The sequence below is a fragment of the Camelus ferus genome, chromosome 17, assembly GCF_009834535.1.
Source record: "Camelus ferus isolate YT-003-E chromosome 17, BCGSAC_Cfer_1.0, whole genome shotgun sequence".
Classification (NCBI taxonomy): domain Eukaryota; kingdom Metazoa; phylum Chordata; class Mammalia; order Artiodactyla; family Camelidae; genus Camelus; species Camelus ferus.
Genome location: NC_045712.1, coordinates 12242014 through 12255170, shown reverse-complemented (window position 1 = coordinate 12255170; position 13157 = coordinate 12242014). Strand labels below are relative to the sequence as shown.

Below are 13157 nucleotides of genomic sequence, written 5' to 3'. Positions count from 1 at the left end.
GGAGGCAGCAAAGCTGGGAGTTGGATTTAGGCAGCTGGATGCAGGGCAGGAGTTTATATTGCCTTTACTCACCCTGGACTTGTTTGTCAACCCCAAATTTCATAAATCCGTATCTCGGGTATCAGAAATTCTAAACACCTGATGGCAAAGGAAAGTGTTCAATGGGTTCCCCTTTGATGTTTGGTATTAAAAAAAAAAGATAAGTCTAATTCTCAGATGTGGAATATATAAAGAAGAGAAAATAAATGAAGAATGAATGGAACCAAGTTTTTCCTATCTCAACTCTACTGTATTCTTTCTGCAAAGAACAACAGAAGAAAGAGAAGGGGGGGAAAGCCCTTTATATGTCCCTACTTTTTGAGATAATCTTTTCAAACTTTTAAATTCTAGATCTGAGGAATCGAAGAAGCAGCAGCAACACAAAAATGTTTTCGAGGCCGGGTAGAGAGCAGATCCCAGCAGCTGTGGACCGCTCAGGGCAGGCGGAGGGCGGCTGGGCGGGAGTGTGGGAGAATCCTCTTTGGAAGAAGGACACGGGAATGCTCTCAGCATCCTGGGATAAAAGACTTGAGAAGAAAGGGGCCTCTCAATGAATGGTGCTCAAAATGGGCTGGAAAACAGGGGAAACGGGCCCTTGCAATGAAAAGCAGAGAAAGTGCCTTTTTTGTTGCTTCCCTCACCATGAAGTGCGGCTGCCCCCTCCCACTAACTTCCTCCCTGACCCCTTCCCCAGCCCATCTCACGGGGCTCAGAAAAAAGGCTTCTTGTTATGCTCCCATCTGCCTGCTGCTCATCCACATTCTTTTATCTCTGCCCAGGGCCTGGCAGTCGGGCCGGGGCTTCAGCTGCCAGAAATGTTGGATCTCACATCGAATCTTCCCAAGATGGGCATCTGAGAAACGTCAGTTTACAACAAAACTGCCTTCTCTAGCAAATACCAGAAAGCTTTCTTTGCCTGGCAAGGTCGGGAAATAATTCTCTTTTCAACTTCGGGCCAATACAAACTCTAGTCCCTGTTGGGGATGATTGATCTGACTTAAAGGGACAGAAGCCACTTTGGTTTTACACTTGGAAAAAAAAAGATTTAATTTTAAAACTGACTTAAAGATGGAAAATTAGTAATGTTTCCTTTTTATTTTTAAAATTTTCTTTTTTTGAGGGGGGAGGAGGTAATTAGGTTTATTTATTTATTTTTATTTTTAATTTTCTTTTTTTAAAATGGGGGATACTTGGGATTGAACCCTGGACCTCATGCACGCTAAGCACGCACTCTACCACTGAGCTATTACCTTCCTGCAATGTTGCCTTTTTATAGTGCTTGGTATAATAAGGAATATTGTACTGTAAGAAATTCTTAAGAACAGGGTTTGTGAATATGGTTAGAGAGAGCAATTTGAAGGGAACTTAAAAAATCACCAATAGATAACAGCTCTTGTGGTGGGTAAGTAAAAGACAATGGGTTGGGGATTAACAGATACACACTACTATATATAAAACAGACAAATAACAAAGACCTACTGTATAGCACAGCAAACTACATTCAATTACTTGTAATAACATATAATGGAAAAGAATCTGAAAATAAAATATATATGTACATATATGTAAAACTGAATCACTGCTGTACACTGGAAACTAACACTGTAAATCAACTACCCTTCAATAAAAATTAAAAAAAAAAAAATCTCTAAAAAAAAGATTATGAGGGTGGGGATGGAGCTAAGAGCATAACGGAGTGAAAGAAGAATCTCTTCAAGAAATCTCACCGATCTTTAGAACGTTCTGGAACACAGGGAGGAAAGCATTCTCCGAGACAGCCGATGGGGCCCTCACACTAAGTAGTGTTAGACAGCACAGAAGAAATTGGGAGAAAGTCTGATTTTTTTTTTTTAACTCTGCAGGAAATCTCTGCTCAAAATGATCATTTCAAGCATTGGTACATTTATCCTAAAGACTGGATCCTGGCTGTCTTGCAGAGGGAAATTCAGGCGTAGTGATGGACAGAGCTGTAAGGGTGTCCACACTGAAGGCTGCCAGTTCCTCAGTTCCAGGTCTGAAGACAGAGGAAGGCATCCAAGGGCAGTAAAGGACCTGGTCCCACTGGAAAGCCCTGTTTGCTTCGTGCCCACTCTTCTGTGGCTGTCCTTTGTTGGCTAGATTTTTATCTGGGGGTGGGTGTGGGAGGGTCAGAAGAAGAGGGGAGTTAGGAGATGGGGGTGGGAGGTTGGGGGGTGGTAAGTAGACAACAAAACCAATGCAGTGGTTGGGTGAGGCCATTCTAACTGCAAACTTAAGGTGATGGGTTTGAAGTTTAGCACAAAGATTGTTAGGTTTTGAAGCCCCTGACAGCCCTCTGCCCACCCCCATTTTTTTCTCTCCCTTTGTGAAGAATAAAGCACATACCCTTAGGTCAGCTTATTTTTCCTTTTAGCATTAGCTCTAATTCCTGAAGCCAGCGGTCTTTTAGAGGTCTTTCTAAAATAAAAATGAGACCCCAACACTCTGGCTAAAACTTCTGCAAAGGATTGGCCATCATCCTCGGGATATGGTGCAATTTTCACCATGACTCAGACACAGAGGGACCATTTAAGTTATCATCCAAACAAGGACATTTCCAAAAGTGAAAGGGAGTGTGGTGGAAATGATGCCCGGGCAACAGATAAACGCAGAGGCTGTCCCAAGCAAATCAAGACGGGGAGTCATAAATCCTGGGCCATCTGGCCCCTGCCTGCCTACCTTCTTGGCCTCTTCTCATCTCCCTCAACCCTCTGCTCGACCGTCTGCTCCATCTGGGCTGGATTCCTTCTGTTCCATGTGCCTTGTCTCCCTTCAGGGCTCTGACCCACCCTGCCTGGCACACACTTCCTTATCCATCTCACCTGGCTAATGTCTGTTCATCTTTCCCTGAGAGTCCTGCTCTGCCCATGGAGGGTAGCTCTCCGCAGCTAACATGACTCTTACTGGACCTGTTGTTTTATGTCCCATAGACCAGGGGTGATAGTCAAAATCTACAATCATTGCTGGGTAATGAATCAATGAACAAATGGATGCAAGAATGAATAATAATCTCCCCCTGTCTTAGTCAGCTAGGGATGCTGTAACAAAATAGCATATTGGGTGGCTTAAATAACAGAAATTAATTTTCTCACAGTTCTGGAGGCTAGAAGTCCAAGATCAGGGAGCCAGGATGGTTGTGTTCTGGTGAGAGCCCTCTTCCTGGCTTGCAGAGACAGCTGCCTTCTTGCTGCAGCAAGAATTGAGTTCTCTGGTCTCTTCTTATAAGGGCACTAATCCCATCATGGGGGCTCTACCCTTACCATCTCATCACAGCCTAGTACCCTTCCAAGGGCCTTCTCTCTGAATACCCTTAGGGCTTCAACATTTTGAGGGGGACACAATTCAGTCCATAGCACACTTTCTTTCTCTATATAAATTAAACTATGCATTGAACAAATCTGCTTACTGCGTGATACGTTGCAGTGTAAATTGCTACAACAATTTCCAAGTTACTTATTAAAACCTATTTTGAAATAATTATCGTTCATAGGAAGCAGCAAAAATAACAGAGGAGCCCTATACACCTTTCACAGAATTTCCTCCAATGGTAACATTTTACAAAACTCCAGTACAAAAAAACCAAAGCTAGGACGCTGGTAGTGCTGCAATCTGCAGACCTAATTCAGACCTCACCAGTGGAGAATGTAGTATCAACGGAATCAAATAGTGTGTAACCTATTTTAAAATCACATAGCAGGTGACCTGAATTTTACAAAGAGTTGGCATGATGTTTTCTTAGATGTTGCTGCCACTAGCTAAGTGTGTCCCGTCTGGGTCATGACTGGACATAGGAATCTGTATTGACATCTTCAACAACTTCCTCATTAAATCAGTTGTGGTGCGGCACCCGGTACAGTCTGTTGCGGGGAGGGGTGCTACCTGCACATTCAGGTGGAGATGTATGTGGACACCAGAGCTTCCCATGTGGTCAGGAGAACCTCTGACAACAGCGACACCTCCGAAGTCCACTGTGTTGCTATATGCTCCCCGTCCCCAGAGACAGAGGCCGTCCTGGATAAGTAGGTGGGAGCTGTCCTGTTTAGGCCCTGGATATTCCGGATTACAGAAAAATAAAACTTATACCATTCACCAGTCAGTACGGAAATACTTCAACATTTTAACAATCTTCTCTTGTACTGGTATGTACTTATTAAGTGTCACCTTTTCAATGTCCTGTACCGAGCCTGTCCCCTAATCTCCCAGAAGTCAGGTGCCTCCTTGCACATGTCACATCCCCAGCACCAGGCTCCGGGTCGGCACAGAGTAGGCACACAAGAGTATCTGTGATGAGTAAGTGGGAATCTGTTTCGTGGAGAGCTTGCTGAATCGACACCGATTTCTCTTAAGAAGAGACTATTCATTTCTTTCCCAAAAGATGCTTTCCCCTCAAATTCCACTGGAATTTTTTTTTTTTTTTTAAATCAAGAAAGAGGGGAATGTGCCAGCAACTGCTAGTCTAAATGGCCTAGTTATGGTGCTCACAATGCCTCCTGCCCTCCTGATTGTTTTGAAATAAGCACAGGAAATTACGTAAATTGGTAATAAGAGTCCAGCAGTTGGGATCAGGGAGGTATGCATATTTGCTTTTCCAATTTTCTGCTCCCCTACCAAGCGAACACATGGAGCTTTGACCTCCCATATGTTTTTAATGCGTGTCAGAGATAAACGTTCCAACAAGTTGGAAGCAACAGGTTGAGGGCTCCCCCTTCCCCACTTCCTCTATCTAAAGCTGCCTCAAGCAGCCTGGGGACCGGAGGGAGAGACAGCACAACCTTCTGCCTTGGAAAGTTCTGGACTCCTATCCTCTTGAGTTGATTGTTCTGGAAGTCTTCCCTGACTCGCAGGGTTGGATGAGTGGACCCTTGCCCCCAGCACCCTGTGTTGACCTCGCGGGGCACTGGCTATGCTGTCTCAGAAATCACTGTTTTCTGGTCTGTCACACACATCAGACTGTAAACCCAAGGGAGACCAGGGCCGTCCTGACCTTGTCCCCAGCATCTGGCTTCTAATCTGATCCAGGGTAGAAGCTCAGTAAGTATCTGTTCGATGAATGAATGAACGATGAGAAAGAAACCAAGGGCATTAATCAGAGCTTTAGGACAGTCAGTCACCTGGACTTCTGGCCCTCATGGGTTCCAATTCTTATTTCAAGAATCTGCAGAGATTACTGTCGCTGATCCTGTAATTCAGTGGTTCTCAGCTGGGAGTGTGCATTAGAGTCACCTGGAGGGTTTGTTCCAGTGCAGATTGATGGGCCCTATTCCCAGAGCTTCTGATTCAGTTTGTCAGGGGTGGGCTTTGAGATCTGCATTTGTAACCCATTTCCAGGTGACACTGGTGTTGCCGCTCTGTGACCCCAGTCTGAGAACCGCTGCCATAATACACAGAGAAACTGTGCTGTCACTGCATTTCTTTTAACAACTAGATTTACATTGCAGGATTTAAAAAAAAATGGCAGCATTACTACTTACAACGTAAAATCAGCATTATTCAAGTGTGATTTAAATAACTTACGAATGTGTATCTTTGATCCTGTGGTAGACAGACAGGTGGGCTTTCCAACAATGCCGATTCCATATGGAAAAGGCATGTAGAAAAAGGAGCATGGACTTTGGAGCCAGCGGGCCCTGACTTTGAATCTCACTTCACTGCTGACTGGCAAAGAGACCTCAAGCAAGTTACATGCTGTTTCAGGGTCTCAGAATAGCCGTCCATAAGGTAGGGACAGTAAAAGACTCTTTCCAAAGTTGCTAGAAAAGTAAAGACCAGAAAGTATTCCTTCCTAGCCTAAGATTAACTAGCTTATGAGACTAATAATAGTGAATTTGTACAAGCAAGGGATACTGTGCTTTTTGAAGCTGTTCAGCTCCTGAGTTTTAGGTAATGAGGATTTTATCAGAAAATTTCTCTCAATTCATTTGGTCATTGAACTTAGTAAGAGTTTAGATAAAGAAGGATATTTGTACAAGTAGAAAGGCTGTTTTATCTTACAGAGTAGATATTCAAAAAACGGCAGCTGTACAGGCAGACCTCAGAGATATTGTGGATTTGGTTCCAGACCACCGCAATAAAATGAACATCACGATAAAGCAGTCACAGATTTTTTGGTTTCCCAATGCATATGAAAGTTGTATTTACACTATCCTGCACTCTACTAAGTGTGCAATAGCTGTATGTCTAAAAAATGCAGGTACCTTAATTAAAAAGTACTTTATTGCTAAAAAATGCTAACCATCCTCCGAACCTTCAGTGAGTCACTAATAATAACATCAAAGATCACAGAACACCATAACCACCATAACAAATACAATAATGATAAAGTTTGAAATACGGCAAGAATCAAAACGTGAAACCAAGACCGGGAATTAGCAAATGCTGTTGGAAAAACTGTGCCAAGAGACTTGCTCAATATGGTGTTGCCATAAACCTTGAATTTGTAAAAAACGCAGTCACTGCGAAGTGCAATGAAGCAAAGTGCAATGAAACGACATGGTTCTGTTACAGAGAACTGAATGCAAGAGAATGAGGTACGCACAAGGAAGGTGGGTAAATCATGTGGGGGAGGGCTTCATCATCTGAGCATTCATTACTTGAGAACCTGCAGGGAGCAAGTTGTGAAGGGAAGCCGAGATTGCAGTAAGATGGAAAATTTCCACCAATGACACAACGATTTTGAAGTTAGTTCCTACTCAAATCTTTCCTTGCTTCGCATCTATTTCGCTCATCAGGTCGCGGTCTCGGTATGTTTCCCTCTCTTGCTGTCCTCTGGGTGCCCACCCAGCAAACAGGCAAACACAGTGAGAATCTACTGGAGACTGAACAGCCAATCTCACAACTAGCACAAGATTTCACAAAGTTGATGAAAAGACGTTAGAGAACTGGTCAAGATATCTAGAAATCGGGATCTGGCAGAGCTAGACAAATTTATACCCCAAGAAGAGAAAATCCGGAAGCACAATGTCTTAATGTTTTCCAAAGATAAGTATTTGGCTATCAGGGATCGGGAGAGACCTTGAGAAAATGAAGAGGCCCTCAATTAGTTTTACACAATGGACATTTTTTTGGATAAAACTGAAGTCAAACAGGAAGGGATGATTTATATTATGTTGGCATATATCTTACCAGAAATATTATGTTTAAAAAAACCCACACAATTCTTGCCTTTTCTAAGACTCAGTACACATTACAATTATGACCTAAGTCAAGGGTCCACAAACTGGAGCTCAAGGGCTAAGTCTGGCCCACCACTTGCTTTTGTAAATAAATACTGGAACACAAAAATGCCCATTTGTTTACTTACTGCCCATGGCGGCTTGTACACATGACATGCTTATACACAGTCGAAGCCTTGGGTAGCTACAGCACACATCTCTTTGCCCACAAAGCCAAAAAATACTTACTATCTGACCCTTTACAGAAAAAATTTGCTGACTCTTGATTGAACTTTTTTTAAAGTAAACTTTCCTTCTTTATTTTTACTTTTATTTTTTTAAATATATTTTTTTCTAATAAAAATGGTTTCCCTACATTCTTTGTGCTCGCATTTTGATTTCTGTTTTTGGTTGATTTTATTCTAGGTGAGGCCGGTGCCCCTTCCCCTCCCCAAATTATCCTTGGCTGATGAGGACTCTCTGTAATTCAGGACAAAACATGACTGCCCATAAAGACAATTAATTTCTGGTTTCCTAATTTAAGAGTGCAGGGAAACCAATATGAAAAGAAATATATCTATGTATATGTATGACTAAAACAATACACTGTATACCAGAAATTGACAGAACAATGTAAACTGACTATACTTCAAAAAAAAAAAAAAAAAAAAAAGAAAGAAAGAAACAGGGGATGGGATATTTCTTTCTCAAGAGATTAGCAAATAAATAGTTTTGGGGAAAAAAAAACAACCCAGGGAACCAGACTGACAGGGTTTGAGTCGCAGGACTCTTCTGCGTAGCTATGAGTGTGAGCGAGCTTTGTACCCTCTGGGTCTCAGGCTCCTTCTCTGTCAAATGGGGATAACAGCATTAACCTGGCCCAGTCAGGGAACTGAAACGAGATCACAGAGGTCAGGTTCTGACCCCGTCGCTGGCTGGCACACAGTATACACACACAGTAGTAGTTCTTGTGATTTCCATTTGCCTAATTTCTCCTTGGTTTGGAACGGCAGTTTACACAGCCTGGATTCGGAGCTCTAACTTTCTGCAGCCATTTTCTGAGCTGCCTGTGTAAGTAAGGCATTCCTCTGGCACTCTGGTTTATGAAGCCCTACTAGGAGTGGAGGCAAGTCCTTGACCTGCTCTGTTTGCAAGAGTGAGGGAGGAGTTAAGAATTCACCTTCACTTTTACAGTTGTTTCCTGCAGGCAGCTGATGTCACTGACATCCACAGCACCCGCGAGGAGACGTCTCACAACACAACAATCCATCTCCGGCAGGGAGGGTCAGCCCAACACAGCTTGTATATAAATACTCCCAGATGCTCTGACTTCGAGAGGGGCAGCGTTCGTCATCAGGAAAAGTGGACAAACCATGACAGCGGTACGGCAGGCAGTGATGGTAATGAGGGCGGTAATCGGCAGGCCAGGAGAGAGCAAGATGATTTCCCAACTAATCACGGGTGAGGAACAATACCGGCTTTAACCCCCCAGACCTTGTCCTCACTTGCAACACACCCAGGAACGATCCTCATTAAGCTCCCCTGGTGGGCAGCTTCTAACTCAGTGCCCAGTGATCCCACCTCTGTGTATTGATGCCTTTGTGTGATCCCTTGCCCCAGAGAGTGGCCTGGACCTAGCGACTCACTTCTAACCCACAAAAGTGGCAACGGTGATGGGACATCACTTCCACGATGAGGTTACAAATGTGTCTAACACCCATCTTGCTAGCAGACTGCCTTCTAAACTCGCTCATTTTCATGAAACAAGCTGCCATCAGGAGAGACCCACATGTCAAGCAACTGAAGCCCAACAACCCCAATGAACTGAATCCTGCCAACAACCATGGAAGCGAGTGTGGAAGTCAATCAGTTACCAGTTGAACCTTCAGATGAAGTCCCAATCCTGCCTGATATGTTGATTCTAGTTTGCGAGCGACCTTGAAGCAGAAGATCCAATTAACGCACGCCCAGGTTCCTGAGCCACTCCAACTGTGCGATAATAAACGTGGGTTGTTTTAACCCTACGTTTTAAGGTAGTCTGTTACACAGCAAGAGATTACTCACACGTACTTCTGTCTTAAAACTTAAAAAGTCAGTGAAAGTACATTTCTGCTGAGGGATGGTGACAAATGAGATTGTCACTTTCTCTTTAATTCATCTAACACTGTGCCGACAGATTAATCTGCCTAAACCATGCCTCTGATAGTGTCCTTCTCCTACTGAAAACCCTTCACTAACTTTCAATGACTGAAGGAAAGAAGGTCTATTTTCCCATTTAACATTCAATGCTCACTTGGGTATCAATTTTCTACCAGGTGCTAGAACAATCTTCCTAAAACACCAATTAGCCCAAGTCAGCCTTGCACTTAAAAGTCTTTGTTGGAGTCCTGCTACCAACTAGATCACACCTGTGTCCCACAGCGCGACAATCGAGGTGTGCCATTACCTGGCTCCCCTACCTCTCTGCTTCACACTTAATGCTTCAGCAACAGAGAATGGATTGTCCTATGCAGCCAACCCGTGCACTGGACCATCTCCTGTCCCCTCCTCTCTCCACCCTCACCTTTAAGACACTGGCAAAAGGCTGCCCACTTCTTCTCAGAGCCCGCTGAGGATCGTCCCGTGGAGACGCCCCCTACTCCCAGGGCTCTCGCATTCTCTCTTGTCTCAGTTTGGAATTTGCCCTCCTTCCCCACCTGGAACTCAACCCTCTCTGGCTGGTTTCTTCTTGTTCCGCTCACACCTGAGTCCTCTGCTCAGAGAGGCCCTCCGGGACCACCTCAACTACGCGGTACCACTGCTAGTCTCTGCTGCAACACTGGGCACTCTCCCCAGGCAGTACTGCGAATGGTGATTATTTTTATTTCCTTGTTGACTTTTCTCTCTCTCCTACTGGGCCTTGAGCTCTTTGAGGGTGGGCTCCATATCTGTCTGATTTCCCACGGTATTGGCAGTGTCTAGAGCAGCTTCCATCACACACCGGGTGAGTACTGTAGGAAATACTATTTACTGACTGACTCAACAGATGGATACATGAATACATCTTCGTCTCCGTTCAAGTGACTATCTGAGTGTCTAACAGGCACTTAAAACTATTTGCTGAATGAATGAATAATGCAAGAGAGGACATTTAATCATGGTAATACTGATAAATGAAAGAAACTCACTGCATGGTTCTCCTGACCCTTTAATATCAACTCATGGTAAAGAATAGCTTCCTTCAGCTCCATTTAAATCATTCAGGGTAAAGGAAAAGAAGCAGGCTCTCGAGGGACATGCTAGAATATCCTCCGAGTGTGTGTGTATGTGTGAAAGACAGATGGAGAGATGGAGAGAGATGCATCAGCCTGTAGGTCTAACTCTCTGTCAAGGTGCCACCTGCCCACAGGCTGGGGACCAGGGGAACAGACTGGTTCTCTGGCACTCTGCAAATACACTGGTTTCCTCAAAACCAGCAGTTCAGACGTTGGAATACCCATTTAATATGGCTTTGAAAGCTATACTGTTTTGGATTATAAAACTGATGTATGCATTGCAAAGAATTTAAAAGCTAAAGAAAATGTAAACAAGAAAATAAAAAATTATCTTTAGTGTCACCATCACGGTTGTCTAATTTTTTCCTACTTACTGTATGTGTGTTTTAGATTCCTTCCCTTTGCCGTTCTTCTTTCTCTCTGTCTTGGTCTCTCTGTCTTGTCTGTCTCTCTCTCTCTCACACACACACACACACACAAACCTGGGATCCATGTAGCATTCTATCCTGAACATTATCTCCTAACATTAAATGTGCTTTGTACATCAGCTCAATATATACCTCAATAAAAAACAAAACAAACAAAAAACATTAAATGTGTTTTGACAACAATGTTTTACAGAAGTGGATACTATGCCAAGCCCTTGTGCCAGCTGCTTCTGCTTACTGCCACTATCATTCTATAATTAATATACAATTCTACAATGAACAGATTTTGCAATCTTGCATTTCCTCAAAGTAGGCTGACAGAGGTAACATTATCAGCTAAAGGAGTATAGAATTTTAGAACACTGCGTACAGGTACGGACACGTTAATAGTGCGAGGATGAACGAGTCACGGTCCCGACCCCGTTCATGTGCGTTTTACCACCCCTCCCCGTGGATTTTCATCAATATAATTACAATGTTATTGCATAATACTTCTATAACTTCATTAGAGAAAGTCAATTAAAATCTGTTCACCATTTACATCTCTTTTCCTATAAATTTATTTTCCCTATCCATGTATGTCTTTCGGAGCATCAATATTCTAAATTAAATTAAACTTAAACAACTTGAACAACTATTGATATCATGTATGCACTTGACTGTACTTCCAATTAGAAGCAGTATTTTAAATATAATAGGCAGAGTCATTTGAGATAAATAATCAGGCTGGAATAAACTGTAGAAATCAAAATTTGTACACGAACAGCTCACTTACCCTTGGCTGATTTGCTGATCCATTTGAACTCTTTGGAACACTGAGTACCTGGTTAGAAACAAAAAGATGGATGTGAGAAGCCTACATCAGGATTAAGGACTGTGCTCTAAGGCAGCGATCCTCAAGGTATGGTACAGGGACAAACCGCAACAAGGTGCCCTGTGCCTTACCCCACACCCGCCAAATCAGGTGATCTTGTCAAAGTCCAGGAGTCCACATTTTAACAAGGATCCGGCAATTTAGGAATGGCCATCAGTTTTCCTCTTTTCTCTGACTGTGTTGTGTTTTACCCACAGCAGATGGGCCTGATACGGTACACATAATCCGGGCAAGGTGGCCCTCATTCAAACAGCATCTTGACAAGGGGGACTTGCCACAGGGACACGTTTTTTCCTCTTTGGACATGAGATCTTGACTATACTCAGAAAGGGACCACGTGTTCTAGGAATCTAGGTATAATAAATATAATACCCAAATGGATAATCTTTAATTTGAGAAGATGATCCTTTCCGGTCCATGGGCAAGGCTGGTCTTTGACCTGGGGGTGATGCCCCACTGGGACAGGGGTAGGAATTGGGTGTGACGGGTGAGGAGGGCTCATGAAGGAAGGTGGAGACAAACCCTAGATGAGAAGTTAAAGGTAGAAAACAGGAGGTAAAGCCCCAGAGAAATTCTGTAACACATGCAGAGGGAAAGTGTCTTTCTAAGCAATATTCTTGTTGCTCATGTGACCCTTAAAATGTCTTTGAAAATTATTTTCCCCTCACATATTAAAAGTGAGAGACAAAATATGTCATCATAAGGGGTTAAACAGTCCTGTACTTCCTAGCGTACTTTAAGTGCTGATGCTGGTAAAAATAAAATTGGTTTTTTCACTTTTTTTTTTAAATTGGAGTATAGTTGATTTACAACACTGTGTTAGTTTGGGGTGTACAGCAAAGTGATTTAGTTATACATACATATATATTTTTTTTGGATTATTTTCCATTAGAGGTTATTATAAGATACTGAATATATTTCCCCGCGTTACATAGGAAATCCTTGTTACTTATCTATTTCATGTATAGGAGTTTGTTAATTCCATCCTCCTAATTTGTCCCTACCCATCTCTCTCTCTCCCTTTTGTAACCATAAATTTGTTTTCTGTAAGAATGGAGTACTACTCAGCTGTAAGAAAGAATGAAATATTGCCATTTATAGCAACATGGAGGGACCTAGAGAATATTACACTTAGTGAAGTCAGTCAGGCAGAGAAAGACAAGTATCACATGATATCACTCCTACGTGGAATCTAAAAAATAATACAAGTGAATTTATACCAAACAGCAACAGACTCACAGGTACAGAAAACAACTTATTCATTTTAAAATTCATCAGGCAAAGCTAAATATCACAGGGGTTTCACACATTGTTCCTTTTCTGATTCCATTCCAGTCCCTGCACAGAATTTACTATAATGTAATATATTTTAATGCTTAAAAGACTTTTTTAT

The 13157-nt window shown here is 42.7% G+C and overlaps 1 long non-coding RNA gene across 1 annotated transcript in view; it reads right to left on the bottom strand.

Moving 5' to 3' along the window:
* The window catches only part of LOC116657089, a 116062-nt gene that overhangs the window by 79838 nt on the left and 23067 nt on the right, over nucleotides 1-13157 (bottom strand). Inside the window, exon 2 of the long non-coding RNA XR_004312023.1 lies at nucleotides 11666-11713. This is a non-coding gene — a long non-coding RNA (uncharacterized LOC116657089). The remainder of the gene's footprint in view (nucleotides 1-11665; nucleotides 11714-13157) is intronic.